Source organism: Condylura cristata, unplaced genomic scaffold (genome assembly GCF_000260355.1).
Source record: "Condylura cristata isolate star-nosed mole 26May11 unplaced genomic scaffold, ConCri1.0 scaffold00020, whole genome shotgun sequence".
Classification (NCBI taxonomy): Eukaryota; Metazoa; Chordata; class Mammalia; order Eulipotyphla; family Talpidae; genus Condylura; species Condylura cristata.
Genome location: NW_004567121.1, coordinates 19,939,729 through 19,946,094, shown reverse-complemented (window position 1 = coordinate 19,946,094; position 6,366 = coordinate 19,939,729). Strand labels below are relative to the sequence as shown.

The 6,366-nt window shown below is 41.3% G+C and overlaps 1 long non-coding RNA gene across 1 annotated transcript in view; it reads right to left on the bottom strand.

Moving 5' to 3' along the window:
- LOC105853893 overlaps positions 1–6,005 on the bottom strand; it is an 11,860-nt gene extending 5,855 nt beyond the window's left edge. The window contains exons 1-2 of the long non-coding RNA XR_001145651.1: positions 5,855–6,005; positions 1,394–1,462 (exon numbers count right to left, since the gene is read on the bottom strand). This is a non-coding gene — a long non-coding RNA (uncharacterized LOC105853893). The remainder of the gene's footprint in view (positions 1–1,393; positions 1,463–5,854) is intronic.
- Between the last annotated feature and the right edge of the window lie 361 nt (positions 6,006–6,366).

The following is a 6,366-nucleotide window of genomic DNA, read 5'->3' as shown; positions in this document are numbered from 1 at the left end:
CTGGCTTCTCCAGTTCTCAGTTAATTTGGAAAAACAAAATGGTCAATCATTTCTTTCAACATTCAGATTTAGCTGCAAAGTTTTTGGTGATTCAACATCAAAGAAATAAGGTAAAAGAGTTCCAGAGAACAAATGAAAACCAATTGTTCACCAAAAATCTGTGAGCTCATTGGTTTTCGTTTTCTTACATCCTTGTTTATTTTTGTGCAACATTTGATTTCCCCCCTCCGCGCATTTTCCTTCATTTTCCCAACACCACAGCACCCATGACCATCACGATGTCTGACACCCGCTGTGCTCTGCCCTTTCTGCTTTGACCCCCCTCCTTCCCTGCTGGCTGCCTCTGGTCTGTGGTCTGCCTGCAGTCTTTATCTCTTTCCTGGCCCTTTCAAGTGCTAAGTAATATAGTTCCAGAGAACAAGTAGAAGCAAGGAGTTCATCAAAAATCTGTGAGCTCATCTTGAAGATGCACAGAATCCTGCTTTCAGGAAGAATAACTAGGTGACAGCAGAGAGAGTTGAGCCGTTAGGAATGAGCCCCTCACGAGGAAGGCAGGACAGCTGGGCCCGGGCCAGCCTGCGTGTCACCCACTTCCTGCCACCTTGTAGCCCTCCCTGGAGATATCCTCTGGTTGGGAGGAGGCCCTTGCCTGAGACCACAGTGGGATGTTTTCTTGTTTCTGCTGCAGGAAGTCCCCCTTCTTCTGTCACCCACACATCCTCAGCAGCACAACAACTTTCAGGGAGAGGTGGGGAAGCAGGCTGTGAGACATATCTGTGGTGGGATGGAAAGCATTTCTCTCCAGACTTTGAAAGGACACTTCAGATTCGTTGGCTTTATTTTTGGTGTTTCTTCAATACTGAAGGAGTCAGTAAGGACATTTACTTTGGGAAGGCAAGTTCCTGAAGCTAAATTAGATGCAGCCTGTGTTACCACATGATCTGGTTACCTCTAACTTCATCCCTCCCCACCCCCGTCTCTGCCTGACCACTGTGGTCACACAGGCCTCCTCACTGATTCTCAAATAGCTGAGGCCTTTGTTGGTTGCATCTTACCCGGCTCTTCCCTTCCACGCTTGAATCCAACGCCATCTTGACAGACAGGCCCTTCTTGGCCTGTTGTACAATTATCCTACTCTAATTTCCTTCCTGGCACTTTTTTTTTTTTAACCCTTGATACACTTAATGGTTATATTTGTGCATAGTATGGCATATTTTAGAATTTGTTAAAATTAACATATAAAAGTCAAATAAATTTTGGAATCACTTATAGATGTATTTCTACAATTTTAAGTATATGAATGAACGTTATGTTAAATACATCCTGAGGATTTTTTTTTTCTGATAAAGAATGACAAGTTATTACCAATTTTCAAGAAAATTAGAGTACTCACCTGAAGAGATCCATGAGAGGAGAGACTTTGTGCTATATCCTTGGCACATAGTGGGAGCTTCATAAATATCTGAAGGAAAGGAGGGAAGAAGGGAAGAGAAGAGAGAAGGGCATTCCAGCCCCCTCTTGCCCACCTTTGTACTGCCTTACACCCGAGTCATGAATAGAAGTTATAGGAAAGAAGATATTTAAAAAGTGAAAAGGACCTAGCCTGTATATACCTCAGAAGGCCGTTGGGCTGATGATAATGTGTCACTTCAGTGTATCAGAAACCCAAAATTTCCCCATTTACCTCCCTAAGTGGATGCAGCTACACAAACACAGGGCCTGGCTCAGTCGCATCCTGCTTCCATAGACCTCCTCATGAGCCAGTGAGACCCAGAGCTGACCCAGGAGACCAGCGTGTGGGCCCAAGTGACTCAACGGGGCTGTTTCCCTCTGAGGCGTTAGAAAGGCTGTGTCCGTGGGCCCATACCTCTGGGTAAGCCATGGGCTGCCTTGGCCTGTGGAGAGACCCCCACAGCCAGCAAACCCCCCGGATCTGTGCAGTTCCCTGTGCGGCATGCACACTGCCAGCAGTGACCCAACTAAACTCACTGCTTGGGAATTTCCCAGAAAGTCTTTGCCTGAGAAACTCTATGCTTCCACAGCCCTCCCCCAGTACAATGAAACTATTTATGAAGTTGATCGATGAAGGGTGATGCCTAAGCAGCTGTCAGGCTGTTGTTCTTAAAGGCTAATCACGCAACACTGTCATCAGGGAGATGAAATTCAGAAAAGAAAACATACAGCTCACATCATTCCTGTGGGTGATGGAAGAGATGAATGAAAAGTCTAATCACCCAAAAGTCCCCAGATCAGTTCAAGGACAACAACAATCACAAAAAAACAAAATTTTTAAGGTGAAAGTTGACAAAACAGTTGTTGAGAGAATTTGATTTCATTTCCATTTACCTCCTGAGTTGTGGTTTTCCTAACATGTAGAATGCAGAGCATGTGAAAATAACTGCCCCAATCCCTGAAAACTAGATGGATAAGCAGACTGGCTAGCTGTAGTGGGCATATTTTGGGAGCTTCCTGGGTCCTTATTTAAATATGATAAAACATCATCATTTACATCAGTAGTTCTATTTCCAAAAAAAAAGCTTTAAGAGAGCGATGTCTCCCGTCTGTTTCTTGTTCTCCTCTTTATAGCCTGCCTAGCAGAGGCCCAGGAGTTGAACTGGGCCTTGAGACTCCATACAGATAAAAGGATTTATTGATTCTTAAGAAAAAATCAAGTCAAACAGGAAGTAACAGATAGTAATTCTTTTTAAAAAACAATATAATAGTTTATTTTTACATAATTTTGTGCATTTTTTTCATCTCAGTTGCAATCCCTGTGGGCTTCCCATCGCCAAATCACCCATGTGCCATCACCATAGTCCAGAGCATTTTCCTCCCACACTGTTTTTGATCCCATTCCTCATTCCACCCCCATAAAATGTCTCTGGTATATAGCTGTTCATTATTATTATTATTTTCTTGCCTGTTCCATTATATTCCTTCTATGAGAGAAACCATCTGGTATTTTTCCTTTACTTTCTGGCTTATTTCTCTAAGTATGATCTTTTCCAGCTCCATCCATGTTGCTGCAAAAGCATGTGTTTATTTTTTTTGGTTGCTGAGTAATATTCCATTGCGTATATGTACTACAACAGATAGTAATTCTAAGCAAATAGACTGGGGGTGATGTCGGAAGAACCAAATAAGCAGGTAAGTGGGTTATGGCTATCAGACCAGAGGCATGAATGATATCCCAGCGTAGACTATGGTGTCTGAACTAGTGATACCGCAACGTTGTAAATTTGGTCTGTGGCGGGATTGCTCCCTCTACCTGGCCCTTACTTTCTGCCAGGTAGACAGGTCTTAGCAGGACTGACATTTAGCTATGGGTAGACTTCTCCTAAACACTGGTGTTCATGGATTATCATTTCTTTCTTGTCTTTTAGCCTTCCTCCCTAGATTATTCCTATGACATTAAACAGCATCTCAAATCTCAGACTTGAGTTCTGAGTCTGGAATCATTTGTCCCATGCCTATTGTCCATCTCCATCTAAAGGCTGTGTCTACTATAAACATGAAATATACAAATATTTCTCTTGCTTCCCTCAAAAATAAGTTTGTCCTCTCCTTTTCTTCCCCCCCTCGATAAATGGCATGCCACTCACCCATTTCTCAACCCAGAAGTGGGCTCTCATTCAACCCAAATTCTCCTTCCAAAATAAGTCTTTAAAACTAATTGTTTCTTTCTCCTGTCTCTAGCACTTTCCAAGTTCAAAATATGCATGTCCTATACACAATGTTCCCTTCTCTCATGATCTGGCTTAGCAATATCAGTGAATTTAATAACCCTTTGTTCTGTTATAGTAGAACAAACTGCCCCTTACCCCCACTCCAAAAAGTGGCTTAAAACAAGAACCATTTTATTATGCTCGTAGATCATGTGAGTGAGGTATATATATTCAATCAGGACTTAGGAGGAAAAGATTGCTTATCTCTCATCCAAATATCTGGAACTTCTACTGGATAGGTTCCAAGGTTGAGGGCTACTCATTAACTGGGAGTAAAATCATCTGGTGGTTCCCTCCCTCACATGTCTGTTTCTGAAGCTAATGAGAAGTTAGGACTCAGGCTGGGGAACAAGCCCTTTCCCATGGCCTCCCAACAGGGTGTGGCTTACTCTGAGCATGGCAGCCTCAGCGTAGCCAGACTCAGGGCTCTAGAGCTAATGTTCTAGCAAACAGAAAGGAGCACCTCTGCTGTTTAAGTAATCTTAGTCATGTGTTTTTTCCTAGGAGCAATGACTTAAGACTTGTCGATTCAGTGTTTGCAGCAGCCTAAAACAGCATGACTGCCTGTTAGAATGGCTGTTATTGAAAAGATAAGAAATAAAAAGTGTTGGTGAGGATGTGGAGGAAATGAAGCCCTGTGTACTTCATTGGGTGGAATGTAAATTGATATAGTCACTAAGGATAACAGCATGGTGTTTGCTAAAAATAGAACTACCCTATCATCCAGTAATTCCATTTCTGAATGTTTATGCAAAGAACACAAAAGCACACAAATATATAAGCATGTTCATTATAGCAAATTTATAATAGACAATACATGAAACAACCTAAGTGTCCATTGATGAGTGAATGGACAGATGAAGAAAACAGAATGGAGGTAGGTGTGATTTTACCAATATGGAATATAAGGAAACAAAACAAAACAAAAATAAGCTGTAAGAATGAAATCGTGGTTACCAGATGGGGTGGGGGAACTGTAGATAAATCAGGTAAATGGGTCATTTCTAGGGTAAAGGGTAGAAACTAGACTTTTGGTGGTGAATATGATTTGATACATACAAACATTTATTTATAATATTGTACATATGAAACTTACATAATGTTAGAAACCACTATTGCTTCACTTAAGTTTTTTAAAGAAAGAAACCAAAAATTAAAGAAAATGGATGCGTGTGTACAAAATATTTTTCATGAATATTGTTCATGAAATCTTGCCACTTACAATAATATGGAGGGAACTTGAAGTCTATTAACAATATAATACTGAAATAAGTAAGACAGAAAGAATACTGTATGAGCCCTCCCTTATGTGGAATCTAAAATACAAAACAAAAACAAGTTCAATTATACAGAGACTAATTGGTGATTGCTGAAGGTGAGGGAGAGTTAATGTTACAAAGGTAAAAACTGAGAAAGAATAAGACATTTATGTTAAAAAAAAGAGGAATAAATCAAATTGTTACACTGTATACCCTGACTATTACAATGGTAGATGTCAATAAAAAGTATAGTGAGTTCTTGCAAGGAAAATAACAAAGAAATGTATTCTTCAAATCAAGACATAAAATCCCATAATTCTAAATACAAGAGAGTTTTATAAGCAAAGAGGGAAAAAACAGATAACCTCAAAGAACAACAAGGCAGACAGACACCCCAACAGCAGAAAGGTGGGGTAGAAAGTCATGGAATGAAGATGTTCCAGTTGCCTGAGCCTCCCACAACCAGCTGAAATACCGCTCAGACACTGAAGCCAGATGTAAAACATGAAGAAAGAAAATAATGAAAACTATTCTCAACAACTGAGACCCAACCGAAAAACTGTGCAAGAATAAACATTAAATTCATTAAATTCAAAAACACGGAGTTCACTAAACAGAAAGTTCACTGACAACAACACATAAAGACTATACGTGAAAGCAATTAAATTTGACCTCAGCAAGGACTGACACCCCTCAGCTTCTCAGGGTTGGTCCATGCTTGCAAGTGAGCAGCAGAATTTCTAACACTAAGAGCTCCGTCAAGTTCTACAAGTAGGAAGCTGCGTCCTGAAGAGTTGGGAGGAAAGGGACAGCTCAGAGATTGAAGCATGAGTTAGATATTCCCCGAAGTGGGCAAATTCTGGCACCCACCTCCGTCTGCTCTTTCCATTTCCTGGGGAAGGATGCGGGAGCCCTCAGAGACTTGGGAGAAACTCGATGGACACCCCGCGGCTTCTCAGCGGTGGTCCCCCACGCTTGCAAGAGAGAGGCAGAATTTCTAACACTGAGAGCTCTGACGTTCTACAAGTAGGAAGCTGCATCCTGAAGCGTCATGCAGTGTTTTGGTTTATGAGACAAGATGTTGTAGGGTCCTTACCAGGAGGGAAAGTGCATCATGTCTTCTTCGTAAAGTCCCCCCAGTGTTATGGGGGGTGCCTCCTCCTCCCTTGGACCACTCTCAGCCCCCACCCCCATTTTGAATAAAGTTCCATATGGAGAGGTTCAGATGGAGAAACCTGCTGGAGGAGTTTTTCTCATTATAGGCAAGAAGTAAATGGCAAGCCAACAATTATTTGCTAAATGTAGTCCCCTTAGAATTATATATATTGCTCTGTTTTTCATTATTTGGAAGATAAAAGTTGTTTTCAGATCTAAGGAACTCG